The following is a 15,586-nucleotide window of genomic DNA, read 5'->3' as shown; positions in this document are numbered from 1 at the left end:
GGCATTTCTCACTCCAGAAAAACAAGTCTATCTGACAGACTACTTCAAGCAAATGGCCAGCAGAACCCAGCTAACTGCAAGCCCTAGAGTTTATGGCCTCATGTATTCTGCTAATTCCATATGCAAGAGTGCATATGAGGAAACTTCAATGGTACTTAAAAAGTCTTTGGTGCCAACATTCCCAGGACCTGGAAACAGTCATTCCTATCATACCTTGTCTGAGGGCAGAGTTCCTTTGGTAGGCAGAAACATGCAACCACAACAAGGTATTGTATTTTACTCTACCCCAGGCTGCCCAAACCCTGACCACAGACGCATCAGACTATGCATGGGGGGCCCACATGGCTGGCAAATGCATTCAGGGCCACTGGAGCCCAAGCCAAATTCTCCTGCACATCAACCAATAGGAGATGCTAGCTGTGCAGAATGCTCTGACAGCTTTCAAATACCTAATCCGTCCAGGACAACTGCTGATAAAAACAGACAACACCACAGTTATGTAGTGCATAAACAAGCAGGGGGGGGCACATTCTTACCCACTCTGCAGGTTAGTCATGCCTCTGTGGAGCACAGCTTTGGACAACCAAGTCCATCTACAAGCTCAATTCCTGCCAGGCAAACAAAATTCACTGGCAGATGACTTAAGCAGAAATCTCCTAGACCCACTCGAGTGGAAATTGGAGCCCAGCACCTTCAACCTCATGATCTAGAGGTGGAGGACCCCAGAGGGGGATCTCTTTGCCTCCCCCCACAACCACCAGTTAAGCAAATTATGCACCAGGAACCCTCTCAGCAGGGCCTGGAAAGTGGATGCCCTATCCTTTCAATGGGAAAACCTCTCAATCTATGCCTTTCCCCCTCTGCCCCTTCTCTCAAGAGTACTACTCAAGATAAAAGAAGACAGGCCAAGGACCATTCTGATTGCCCCGGACTGGCCACGACTGCACTGGTACCCATTCCTGTGCAGCCTGACAGCGGTCACACCCTGGAACCTACACCAGACCCATACCCTGCTGTCACAGCAGGAGGGACAGATTTTGCATTCACAATTACAAACCCTAAATCTTGCAGCCTGACTTATTCCTTGAATACTGATGTCATTCTTGAAGCCAGAAGGCCTGGTACTAGGAAATCCTATATGGGAAAGTGGAAAAGATATTGTTCTTGGATTCCATATAAAGGAAAGGACACAGCTGTGCCCTTCTTATCTCTAATCCTAGATTACCTAGCAGAGCTACTTCACAGAGACCTGTCCTTCTCCTCCATTAAGATTCATGCCTCTGTCATTTCGGCTCATTACAATACTGAGCCACTTCTATTTTCTTACCCTCTCATCAAACAGTTCCTTAGAGGGGCTAACAACTTAAGGCCCCCAAGGAGAACACACACCCCTGCTTGGGACCTTAACTTTGTACTGGAAAAGCTCTCGCTTCCCCCTTTTGAACCTGCTGCTTCAGCAGAGTTAAAATTCCTCTTTTGGAAAACAGCCTTGCTTCTAGCCATCATTTCAGTTAGAAGATTGTCTGAACTACAGGTGTTAGCATTCAGTTTGGAGAATCATTTCTGGTCGTGGCAAAGGAGGAAAGGGCCTCGGTAAAGGTGGTGCTAAAAGACATCGTAAGGTTTTGCGAGATAACATTCAAGGTATTACCAAGCCCGCTATTCTCCGCTTGGCTCGTCGAGGTGGTGTCAAGCGTATTTCAGGGCTTATTTATGAGGAGACCCATGGTGTTTTGAAGGTGTTTTTGGAGAATGTGATCCGCGATGCTGTTACCTATACTGAACACACGCTAAGAGGAAGAGGAAGAGGAACACACACGCTAAGAGGCACTGATGGCTGTGGAACTCTTTATTATCTTCCATGCTGACAGGGTTTCCCTCAGGACTAACCCGTCCTTTATGCCTAAGCTGGTGTCCACTGTGGCCCTAAACCAATCCATCTATTTGCCAACCTTCTTCCCTAACCCTCAGAATAAAGGGGAAAGGATCCTGCACTCTTTGGACGTCCACAGACAGCTCAGGTTCTACCTTGATAGGACTAATCCTTTCAGAAAATCTGACCAGCTGGTAGTCAGCTTTGCAACAGGGGCAGTGGGGCAAGACCATTTCTAAACAAACCATTTCCAAATGGATAGCACACTGCATCCATTTCTGTTACAAGCACCATGGAAAACCAACCCCTCAGGGGGTCAGAACACATTCCACTAGGGCTACTTCTACCTCTACAGCATTTCTCAGGGGAGTCCCTACCAGGGACATTCTGGAAGCTGCAACCTGAAGTTCTGTACACACCTTCACCAAGCATTACCACTTACCTATCTTCCAAATCCAGGGCAAGATTTGCTACATCAGTCTTGCAGGGCCTACTAGCCAGGCCTAACTCTTCTTGACTGCCTCTACCCTTCCTCAACTTTGGGAATCAACCCAAGTGTGATGACAGCAACAGTGAAACACGAAGAACATAGTACAATTGTGTACACTTAGCATAAATGTAGATGTTTGAGTGTATTCACTGTTGCAGTCCTGGTTTCCCTCCCTACAGCTCCGTTTTTCTCTGTCTTTCTATCTCTCCTCTCTATGGCTATTCCTAAGGGTATTGGTATTTACTTTTTACTGGTGGTGGTTTCCACACCATATACTAACTCCCTATTTGACGGCTCCTGATATTTGGGAAAAGAAAAACTGATGTAATGCTGTCAGCTGCCTGTTTTTTTACCCCTGACGACCTGACGTCATGGAAGAAGTGACAGCATCCGATGCAGAAATACTAAGACTCTGGTATTGGGGCCGACTGAGGGCTACCTGCAGGCAGATAACACAAGTGTGATGACTGCAATAGTCAATACGCTCGAACATCTACATTTATGGTAAGTGTACACAACTGTACTATATATACATAAATATATATATATATATATATATATATATATATATAAATATATATATACATATACATACACACACACACACACACACACGTATATATATATATATATATATATATATATATATATATATATATGTATATATATGTATATATGTATATATATAGATTCACTATACAATCTCCAAATACTGAAATGTTGAATTTCAGTATTTCGAGACTGAATAGTCGAAAAACCACATACACGAAACCCCACAATCACGAACACTACAGTCGTGACCATTCACACACACACACAAACCAGGATATAATCACACACACACATACACTTACCTAACTAAACAAACATATCAACACACACAAACACACTTAACCTACCTATAAGCAGGGGGGCAAGTCCCCCGGCGCACCCCACATTGGGGGCTGTGCCCTCCACCCCCCTGCTTATATATTCTAACTCAGAGGTCGCACTAAACACACAAACACACCACCGCACACACACACTAAAATCCTTACCCATTATCCTCAAACACACAACACTTACCTGAAACCCCAGATAAATCCAAAAACTGCACCACACGTCACGAACACGACACCATGATAGAGGCAGATTCAGCATACAGTAGCTTCGGTTAACTGCACTTTCCACTATTCAGTCTCGATGTACTGAATTTCAACATTTCAGTACGTCGAGATTGTCTAGTGTAGCTAATATATTTATATATATTTCTGTGTGTATGTAAATAATATGTAAATACGTATATATATATATATATATATATATATATATATATGTATGTATATATATATATATATATATATATATACACACACACACACACACACACACACACACACACATATATATATGTATATATAAAATGATTCAAATGCAACGGCTTCAGAAAACGAAACTGGTTAACAGCAGACCGGTTTCACAAATAGCGTCATCAGTGCATTACAAAGACACACCTCTTTCAGGTTTAAATATCCTTAAACTTAAAGTAACAGTCCCCAATGTTAACACAGCTGTATATCCACACACAATTAGACATTTACTTATCAAAACCCATAAATATTGATAAAAATAATATCAATAATTCAAAATCATTTTTTATTATTGATTTAACTGAATAGTTTTATCAATACTCATTGAAACCGGGCTTGCACATAGTCCTAAAAGTTATAATCCATAATTTTTCTTTACAATATAATAAGTGATGTCTAAAAGAATGAGTGAGTCCTGTTCCCCTTACACAATTCAATCCTTCAAAAATAAAATGTGCTGAAGCATGTACTAGTTTGTTTTATAATGCACTTTCAGGGAGTTTACAATTTATATTACTGATATGCACTGCAGCTTTACTTTTTAAACACCTTAGAAGCTTGACTGACATATGGGGCGGCCATGGTGGTGCAGCGGTTAGCATTGTCACCTCACAGCAAGAGGTTCTCCGGCTCGATCCTCGGCTGGGGTGCCTTCTGCGCGGAGTCTGCATGTCCTCCCTGTGATCACGTGGGTTTCCTTTGGGTGCTCCGGTTTCCTCCCACATCCCAGAGACATGCTCTAGGTGGATTGGACACTCTAAATTGGCCCTAGGTGTGAGTGCATGCATGTGCCTTCCATGGAAGGTTGGGTGGCGGGCTGGCAACTCGACACTGTAAAACTCCACTGCCAATCATGAGTGGACAAGTGATCTGCTGTGGCGACCCCTAACCGGGAAAAGCAGAAAGAAGAAGAAGAAGTTTGACTGACATACAAAGCCCCGCACTGGCAGACACCCATATCAATAATTAACTCAAATGCCTTGGACCAGCTGGTTAACACCCCCCCCCCCCCAAAATGGGTGCCAACATCCTTGACATCATGCTTACCAATATGGGGGACCATAGTAGCACCCCCACTGTGAGGTTCTCCCTGGTGAGATTTTACCACAAATCGGTCTCATTCAAAGTAACTATCACACCTGACCCCCCCCACCCCCAGCAGCAACTAAACTAAAAAACTTCTGCAAAGCAGATTATAACCTCTTATAGGATGGTATAAATAGCTTCACTGCACCTCCTCCCTCAGATGGAAATGGCAACTATGCCGAGCTCTGTACCAATGCTTTATACAAACACTTGTATAACTGCATTGACTCAGCTGTATCTGATAGGATCAAAACAAGCTTCTCGAGGAAGAACAAACCTGCCTGGTGGACAACTACCATTAACAGGCTTTACAGTAAGAGGAAGAATTTGCCATCTAAGAGTAAGAGGGAGTGACCCTCCTAAACTGGAAGTGCTCCCTCCTCAGCTTAAAGAAGCAAGTAAGACTTCTTGTGAACACATCTTAAGCAAACTATGAGTCAGAATTAGTTTCCTCAACAAAGGACAACCACAAGGAATAGTTACATTAGTCTGTAGTTACATCTGTAACCTAAAAGGAAAGGCCCTGATTTGTGCCAAACTGGTAGTTAATGATACCACATATACTGAGCCTGTGGACATAGCTAACCTGTTGGCTGACAGTTTCTGTGAAAACTTCACTCCCTTGTCCCCGCCACACGTACTGTGTGACATCCCTGCCACCTGTCCCCTACCTTGTATTTCTAAAGAGCAGGTCATAAATGCCCTCTTTAAGGCCAAAAACACAGCATCTATGGAACCTGATAACATCCCAGGCTACGTCCTGCATCAGCTCCTACATAAATTAGCAACACCACTGGGTACTCTGTTCAATCATAGACCAAGCACTGGCTTCATAACAGCCGAATGGAAAACAGCCACTGTTATTTCCTTACACAAAGGTGGTGCTTCCACTGACCCTGGGAGCTATAGGCCTATTAGCCTGAATAACCTTAACTGCAAGGCCATGGAGCGAATCATCATGGACCTTATCAACAAAGATATAGGTAGTCTCCAAACACTTGACCCTACTCAGTTTGGATTTGTCAAAGGGAAGATCATGTCTGTTTAACCTGGTGGACTTCTTCGAGACAGTCACCAAGGCCCTGGATGAGGGGGAAATCTGTGAATACAGCTTACCTGGACTTAGCCAAGACATTTGACACTATCCCCCACTCAGGCATCATTGACAAACTCACCCAACAAGGCAAAAAACGTTATATCATTAGATGGGTTGCTAACTGGCTCACTGATAGAACTCATGTAGTCAAAATAGGGGAATCCACCTCCAACAGCAGACCTGTAACCAGTGGTGTTTTACAGGGATCAGTCCTGGGACCTCTGCTGTTTGGAATCTTTTTCTCTGAAGTACAAGCAAAAACTAAAGGTCTGTGGATGATAAAATTTGCTGATTACTGCAAACTAGGAGCAGTCTTAGTATCTCCAGATGATGGGAACATTCTACAAGAGGGTCTTACACAAACAAATGATTGGTGCCAAAGTCATGTCCTTAAACTCAATGCAGAAAAATCTGTTATCATTCCTTTTGGTAAAAGCAATGTTCCTGCTAACTACCACATCAATAGCAACACCTTAAATATGCACTCAGTGGTGAGAGACCTGAGCACACAGGTTGACAGCAACCTTACCTTCTTTGACCACCATGTCTACACACTGGTAAGAAAGGTATTCTGTATTGCTCATCTCATAAGTAAGGGCATTGCCTCCAGAAAAAAAGAAGTTATAACCTACCTGTACTCTTCCCTCATCAGGCCAATAATTGAGTACAGTGCCCCTTTTGGTATGCACCTTTCCAAACACCTGCAGCAACTGGAGAAATCACGAAGGTTCCTCACATGGAAAATTCAAGGTCTTTAGCATCTGTCCTGTAGGGATCATCTGAAATCACTTGTCACTTTATTCTCTTTCATACAAACTACCCAGAGGTGATCTCTGCCTTGCATAGAAGGCAATCTCTGATCCTGCTTTATTGGAAATGCTGCATATACGCAAGTCAAATGGTACTCTGGTTATTCGCTCTAAAGACCTTAACCTGGTATGTGACATTAATAGAACCTGTTGGAGGGACAGATTTGTTTCCCAGAGGTTGCCACACCTTTTGAACAGACTCCCACTTCATGTCAAACAGAGCACCTCATTGGCCCTTTTCAGACACAGTCTGGACGATTGGATGGATGACCATAAATTCACCCTGGGGGTTCCATTCGTGTCCCTCTTGGACAGGGGCAATAGGTGCTGATTGTGGAAATAAGGGTTAGAACTTGGCTATGCCATTAGCCTAGTAACTTCCTATAATATTATGAACTCAATCTTTACTACATGTAATAAGATGTTTAATAATAAATAATTTCATAGGTTCGTATTAAGCTAACTGCCCTTGCGAGTCATTTTAAGCCTAGCCAATTATTCCTTGTGAGACTCAAACCCTGCACCTTGTGTTTGTAAGGCAAACACCTTAACCATTAGGTCACCCTCCCACCCTATTGTAAACACCTTTGAAATATTAACTGACATAAAGGACTTGGTACATGAAACAATTTTACAATGGGCACAGTTATCACACATTGTACTACCTACCACCATATTGCTATTAACTTCCATATTAACTGTGTCCCATTTCTTAAACCAAGAAAGATGTTCCCGGATGTTTTTACCTCTCAGCTATCCAAATTGGCATCAGTCACACAGACTTTGATCAAAAAATTCATCTGTTTTTAGTATTTGCCAATGTTTATCCAATATTGCTCTGATTTTAAAAGTATCAGTGCCATAAGTAGTAATACGTCTAACATTTGAAGACCCAGTTTCCACCACCTTATCTCGCGATACAGCCTTCAACAAGTCCTCACTTTTACTATTTATAGCTATATTCCTATCCTAACTAAAGTAACATCATAACCCTTTGTTATTAACCTATTTTCCATTTTGCTTGCTTCCAAACAAAACTCTTCCTTATCACTACAAATACGTCTTGTACACAAAAATTGAGCTTTTGGAATATTCATGACAGTATGCCATGGATGGCAGCTACTATCCTCCAACAGGGAGTTCTTTGTGAACACTTTCTATATAAATTTGTGGCCATCATGCTGTCAATCAATTTAGTTACATTTATGTCTTGAAAATCTATGGTAAACAAATCAAGTCTCCGTATAAACCAGAGCTCAAACTCGTTGGAATTCAGAAAACTAACAAAACATCTCCATCGGTCAATATTACCTGCCCACATACAGCAGCAATCATTCAAAAACCTCCTCCACATAATCAGTTCATTCTTAAATAGATTAAAGTCATCATAAATCAGGCTGTGTTTGGGATACCCCATGAAGAGGTCAGCAAAAACAGGGGCAAAAGCTGTCCTTTTAATCTGTAAATAACACTCATTCCCAAAGTAAAACACATTATATTCTAGGACTAGCCTAATGAGCCCCAGCAAAAATTCAGTATTCTCCACTGAGTATTTGCCTTATCTTACTAGTCAATATCTAGCTGCTGCTAGATCCCCTTCATAGGTTATGTTTGTATAAAGACACTGTACATCAAGAGTGCAAAGAAAAGAAAAGAACTATATGGGACTTGTACATCATCCATAAGTTTAAGAAATTCAGTAGAATCTCTTAAATGTGCTTTGACAATGCCTAGGAAAGGTTTCAGTTTGTTCTGTAAATACATAAATAGGGTTTCTGTTAAAGAACTCCAACCAGATACTATAGGTCTTCCAAGTTCATTTATTGCTGTCTTATGTGTTTTTGGTAAAATACAAAACCTTTGCTGCTTAGGGTTCATCCACCATCAAGGAAATGACTTGCTAACATTTCCGAAATTAAACCTGTGGTCTTAGCTTCTAAAATGAACCCATCTATCATTTTTTTTAAATCCAAAGTAGGATCTAATGACAACCTAAAATAAGATTTATTGTCATTAAGTTGTCTCCTAACTTCAGTTTCATAATCCGCAGAGTTCCATAATACTACAGCACCACCTTTGTCAGCTTTGGTCAGAACCATTTCGTCATTAGTACTTAATTTTTTCAAAGCCTGTTTTTCTGTCTTGTTCAGATTACTACTATAATTCCTAAATATAACATTTTGATTAACATGAAAACTTTGTAGTACTTGTTCCTCAAATAATTTCACCTTGGGATGATACGGTGGTTGAAAAGTTGTCTTTCTGGCTCTAAATGAGCTATCAAACTCAGTATTACTTCTCAAATTGTAGTACTATTTAAGGTTCAAATTGCAGTAAAACTGTTTAATATCTAAACAAGTCGTACATTGTGAAACATAAAAAGATGGGACATAACCCAAACCTTTATTCAAGACAAACTTTTCACCTTCAGTGATATCACAAGAAGTCAAATTAACAAGTAAATCATTCTCAACATTGTTAATAGTTACAGTCCCATTAACATCTCTATTGCAGTTCTGAATGCTTCTTCCACGTCTTTTATGGTGCTTTCTCCCCGCTCACCTAAAGCTCCACCCTTATTTCTGGGTCTCATATAATGGTGAGGTTACATCGAGACCATCACCAGTGTCCTTTTCTGTATCAGTGTTTGATGGGTTAGATAAGACATCGGAAATGCTAGACTCAGTATTGCTAGAAATATTTTTCACAATTGAACATATGCGCTTTTGTTTAAATCTGACTCCTTTCTTTTCGGCATCAGACAAATGCACAGCACGTTTATTAATTTTCATGTAAACATGGCATTTCTTTTAAAGTCCCCCATATTCCTATAAAACTTCTTAAGCTTACGATTTTTTCAGTCCATTCACTTCTTCAAGATATCTCTCGTACATGCCCTCATACTCTTTTTGTTGCTCAAAACATTGCATATCATCTAGTTTAGAATCAAGTTCAATCTTAATAGGAACCAGCAGCTGTTCATAATATTCAATTAACAATTCTAAAAATAATTTAGAGGCAGTCATTTGTGTTTTACTCCATTTAGAAATGAAAGTAACATCATCCTTTCCAACACCAGGTTTCACATAAACTCTAAGTCCTCTTGGAGCCAAATCAGCCTCCAGGTATGCTTTTAGTAATGTAATGTGCCAAATCATGGACCTGAAATTTTCACCATTTGGGTATTTCACTTTTGCTGTTTTTGTCTCGTGTAAATGAACATCAGTTATATGGGCATTGCAGGTTAGAAGTAGATTCATATATATATTTATATATACATGTTTGTACTGCACATTGCTGAATCACATTTTGCACAAAGTGATGCTGCACTGTGGCAATATGCATGCTGGCTGACCTAATGGATGTGCATATATGTCACATGCCTCATGCTAAAGAATATGTGTACAGCTTATTCCTGTAGGTATTTGTAGCACACTGCAGTGAATAAGCAATTCACAGGCATTAGCGCCAAAAAGTTTCTTGTTTCAGCATGAAGTACTACTACTGCTGCTGCTGATGATATGCCTACCGTTGCTGCTGTCAAGTACTGTCTAAATTACAGCATTCAAACTGTGTGAGTGCAGGAACAAAATATCACCATTTTATACATCTCTGAATCATTCTATCAAGCTAGCATATTCCATATTGCTCATTTGCATGGTGTTTCTCATTTACATATGATTATGTGCTCATTTGCATGCACCACATATCACAGTATTTTGACCATTGTATTGAATCTTTCACACCCTGTGCATGGTCTTTACCCACTGTACTTTGTAATGCGCATTGCGCAACCCATTTGTGAATGCCAGTTTGTGTTTTCCAGCTGCAATATCATCGTAATTTATATACACTAAATTCAATTAGTATTTGTTAGAATCATCGAAGGTAAGAATTACATATACGTAGTAGTATTAACTTGTAGAAGAAGGAGAAAAAAGCAATAGCAAGCAAACATCACATTCAGAACATTATGAACATAGGAATTTATATTCACAACTGGATTATACCTGTGTGCGTTACTACTGATTAGATAACCTGCAACCACATATTTTATGACTTTGCAATATCATCATTGTTACAATACGCACTCAGAATATTTTATCATTTTGAACAAGCAAGCATCACAGTTAAGAACCTAACAGTTTATTGAGGTACAGACAATTAAAGTCTTCCAACAGTGTATTAGAATAAACTTACAGTAAATGTTTATATTTGTTTACAGGGAAAGTCCAACTGGTAACAAAGCCCCTTTTCTATGAAGGCCCAGGGAGAAAAGCTCCAGGATTACATTAAACTGTGAGCTTTGGCTGGCTAAGACCTGTATGCTATCAATTGAACGCATAAGTGAAGCTAAGTAACTTTTATCTGCACTTTTATCAAATAATACACAATTTAAAGTAATTTGTTTGTGTTGCATTGAGGAATATCTAGCTGGAAGCCGTGACTCTGTTTTTCAGTAGTACAAGTGGTATTTTCAGTTAAGGCTTGTTAAAAAACCTGCATAGCCAGTGATAGTGGGGGTAGTACCCTTCATTGTTATTCAGTTTTTGTCTTATACAAGTGGTACAGTGAATTATCTTCTGTTTAAACTGTGAGCTTTGGCTGGCTAAGACCTGTATGCTATCAATTGAACGCATAAGTGAAGCTAAGTAACTTTTATCTGCACTTTTATCAAATAATACATGATTTAAAGTAATTTGTTTGTGTTGCATTGAGGAATATCTAGCTGGAAGCTGTGACTCTGTTTTTCAGTAGTACAAGTGGTATTTTCAGTTAAGGCTTGTTAAAAAACCTGCATAGCCAGTGATAGTGGGAGTAGTTTCCTTCATTGTTATTCAGTTTCTGTCTTATACAAGTGGTACAGTGAATTATCATCTGTTTAAACTGTGAGCTTTGGCTGGCTAAGACCTGTATGCTATCAATTGAACGCATAAGTGAAGCTAAGTAACTTTTATCTGCACTTCTATCAAATAATACACGGTTTAAAGTAATTTGTTTGTGTTGCATTGAGGAATATCTAGCTGGAAGTGGTGACTCTGTTTTTCAGTAGGTTCTCGCCCACCCTCCCTGTTTTTGTCTTGGTGTTGATCTTGGTGGCTTTGAAACTGCCCGCCCTTCTTGTAAATTTGCACTTGGATACTCCTCCTGGGCCCATCTCATTTGCTCACTCAAAAAAAAAAAAAAAAAAATTTTATCTGCTTTTACTGTATTTGTGTTTCTTCCTACTTTATTTTGCTTTTGTGTCATCTTAAAAGTACTCAATTGTATTTATTACTGCTTGGTGTAACTCACTCTAAGCCTTTTAGTTTAAGCACTTGGGCTTCAGACCAGTTGTTTTACATTACGAAGGTTTGTGGTCTGCACTGTAGTGGCAGGACAGGTAGCTTACATCCTTCTAAGTTGGGAACTGCTGATTGAGGGCTCAGTGTTTGTTATTTAAAAGTGTATTAATTCTGGTTTAAGCACTTGGGCTTCAGGCCAGTTATTTTACATTAAGAGGCTTCGTGGTCTGCACTCTTGTGGGAGGAGAGGCTGGACTCTGCCCTTCTGAGCTGGGAATTTATGGTTAAAGGCTTATAGTGCCTGCATATTTGAACTGCTTCTTACTGAAATTGGTACACCTTGTTTGCTGTAGCATAGACTAGATCCAGGCCTGCTGAATCTAGCTTTGTTTGTATAACTTGAGCACTAATCCAGGCATTCTTTAAAGTACTCAATTGTATTTATTACTGCTTGGTAGTAACTTGATTAAAGTGTAGCTATCATTCTAAGTCTTTTGGATTAAGCACATGGGCTTCAGACCAGTTGTTTTACATTAGGAAGGTTTGTGGCCTGCACTGTGGTGGCAGGACAGGTGGCTTACATCCTTCTAAGTTGGGAACTGCTGATTGAGGGCTCAGTGTCTGTTATTCTAAAAGTGTATTAGTCCTGGTTTAAGCACTTGGGCTTCAGGCCAGTTATTTTACATTAAGAAGGTTTGTGGTCTGCACTCTTGTGAGAGGAGAGGCTGGACTCTGCCCTTCTGAGCTGGGAATTTCTGGTTAAAGGCTTATAGTGCCTGCATATTTGAACTGTTTCTTACTGAAATTGGTACACCTTGTTTGCTGTAGCATAGACTAGACCCAGGCCTGCTGAATCTAGCTTTGTTTGTATGCTTGTTTGCTTGTTATTTCCCTGAAATGCTAATTCCACCTAAAACGCAGCTTTTCAGCACTTCTGTGGATCCCTAGTGATACCTGCATTGCTTACTGTACTTATTTCCTTGTTTCACTTGAAAGAAAGTTACTGTTTGTCGTTTTTGCATTTAAGTTATCTGTAACACATTGCATTTAAGTTACCTGGCACTTGCTCACTAAAGCAATTATATAAGTCAGCAATAAAAAATTAAAACCACTACACCCTCACAAACTCCCCTTGAGTACCTTGTTCCCCATAGGCCCTTTTTTTCAATTATAAAGGAATTCCCAATACTATTCTAGCATGTCCAAAGGTCAGTTGTCAATCTCCTCTCCGGTCCAGCTGGTGAATCTGGGAATCTTGAGGCAATGTTACAACTGCCTCATGTACCACAGACAACCCTCTCCTCCTCCCAACAAATTCCAACACATGTGAGAGATGCAACCATATAGCCAAACTGGAGGCTAAGCTCTCTCAACTCAGTACTGGCGTAACCAGTCAGGAGGAGAAGGAAACCACACTCACTACAATTCCAGTCTCACATAGACCTACCACGACAGCAAACCAAACACATAAACACACAAAAACATACTCGGAGGCTCTAAATAAAAATCTGCCTAAGCATCAGAGACCTCCAAAGCAGACACCCAAACAACCGCTACCCCAAAACAAAACACGTGCAACACATAGCTCACAAAGCCAGAGTGCCGAACAGTCACAGCCCTTAAGGCTAAACAACACACCTGATACACTTGTAATAGGTGACTCTATCGTCAGGCACACTGACGTCCCGCTCACCAGGCTGAACAAGGAGAAGGTCACGGTGAGCTGCCTGTCGGGCGCTAGGATCCGCCACATAACACAAGCACTCAGGTCACTCCAAGGCAAGTACAAATATGACTCCGTCATTGTCCATGTTGGTGTGAATGACCTGAGACATACCTCCCTGGACTACATGAAAAGAGACATAGAGGAGCTCTCTGAGCATGTAGCCCAGGCCGGTATGACCCTGACCTTGAGTAGCATCTTGCCCTCACCAAGAATGATGCCACAATATGAAGACAAGATGATTAATTTCAACAATTGGCTTAAGTATTGGTGTCATTCAAAGGGGATCCAATGCCTGTCAGCCTGGGATGACATGCTCGACAAGCCACGATGCTTCGCTAGGGACGGCTTGCACCTGTCACCCCTGGGCTTTCGGATATTGGCAAAGGCTCTTGCTACCCCTATAGTGCATTTTCTAGGCAAGGCTCAAAAGACAAACCCACCTCCATAGGTATCACAAGGGATAAGAAACTAAGAGTAATGCTACTCAACGCCAGAAGTCTAAACCTCAAGATGCATGCACTCAAACTCTCCTTAGCATGGAGAACATCGATATCTGTGCAGTAACAGAAACCTGGTTCAAGGCTCCCGAGAGTACCCCAGCACTACCAGGTTATACCTCATACCATGCTTTTCGCCCCCAAAACTTGGACCGAACCAGAAAAGGAGGGGGAGTATCAATATTCGTCAAAGATACCCACACCTCCAGGTTGGTGGCACAGCATGAAGCATCAGAGACTATCCATGTGCAACTAACAGTGGGTAAAACTGCCTTCCAGTTTATAGCCTGCTACAGACCACCCTCCCAAACCCAGGAACCCCACTCGGCCTTCCTGAGAACACTGGAAAATATGAAGGTCTCCCCAAACACCATTATATTGGGCGACTTCAACTACCCAAACATAGACTGGGAGCATTACTCTAGCTCCAACACCCTAGCTCAAAGGTTCCTAGAATTTATAAACTCAAATGCTATGGAACAACTTGTTACCACTCCCACAAGAGGGGAAAACATACTGGACCTGATCATCACCAACATGGGGACTCTATGTTCCAGACCAGAAGTGTATCCCTCACTGGTAAGATCAGACCATAAACTAATCTCACTGGATATTCACATCCCGACCTCACCCCCTGCCCAGAAAACCACAGTGAAAAACTTCTCTAAAGCAAATTTCACACTCCTCAAAACCGAGGTGGAATCCTTCAAAGCCCCCGGGCCTGTGGAAAATACGGCCCAGACCGCAGAATCCTTTATAAGTGCATTCTATGAACACCTTCAGGAATGCATGGATCATGCAATCCCAAATAAAACCAAGACCCAATCCTCCAAAGGCAGACGTCCTGTCTGGTGGTCCCCAGTCATAAACAAACTATACAATAGAAGGAGGAAGCTACTACATGATACAGCATAATCCCAAAAAGGGAAGGCATCTCTGATCAGTGTTAGCAAAATACTAAGGGCACTCATAAAATCGTCTAAGGCCAGCTTCGAGAGAAAAATTGCACAGGACACTAAGGATAATCACAAGGCTTTCTTTAATTATGTTAGGAACCTGGGTGGGAATTCCCAGATATGCTCAGAATTAGTCCAAAATGACAAAAATACACCAAACCCACAGACATTGCCAACATCCTAGCTGACAGGTTCAGCGCAAACTTCTCCCCCCCCCCACCAAAAGGGCAAATATCTATCCCAGCAGAGTGCTTCCCCCCTGACATCTCAGATGCTCAGGTAAGAGCCACCCTCTCCAAAGCAAAAAACACAGCATCAATGGGACCAGACGGTGTCCCGGGCTGCGTCCTACATGAACTCCAAGAAGAGCTAAACCCAAACATAAAACTACTGTTCAGTCTCAGCCTTACCACAGGATA

The 15,586-nt window shown here is 41.2% G+C and overlaps 1 protein-coding gene across 7 annotated transcripts in view; it reads left to right on the top strand.

Moving 5' to 3' along the window:
* Window positions 1-15,586, top strand: part of DNMT3A (DNA methyltransferase 3 alpha) — a 5,166,949-nt gene that overhangs the window by 620,772 nt on the left and 4,530,591 nt on the right. The gene's annotated exons all lie outside the window — the stretch shown is intronic.

The sequence above is a fragment of the Protopterus annectens genome, chromosome 2.part1, assembly GCF_019279795.1.
Source record: "Protopterus annectens isolate FY-2018-M chromosome 2.part1, PAN1.0, whole genome shotgun sequence".
Classification (NCBI taxonomy): Eukaryota; Metazoa; Chordata; order Ceratodontiformes; family Protopteridae; genus Protopterus; species Protopterus annectens.
Note: the sequence above shows the minus strand (reverse complement) of the source record. Positions and strands in the feature narration are given on the sequence as shown.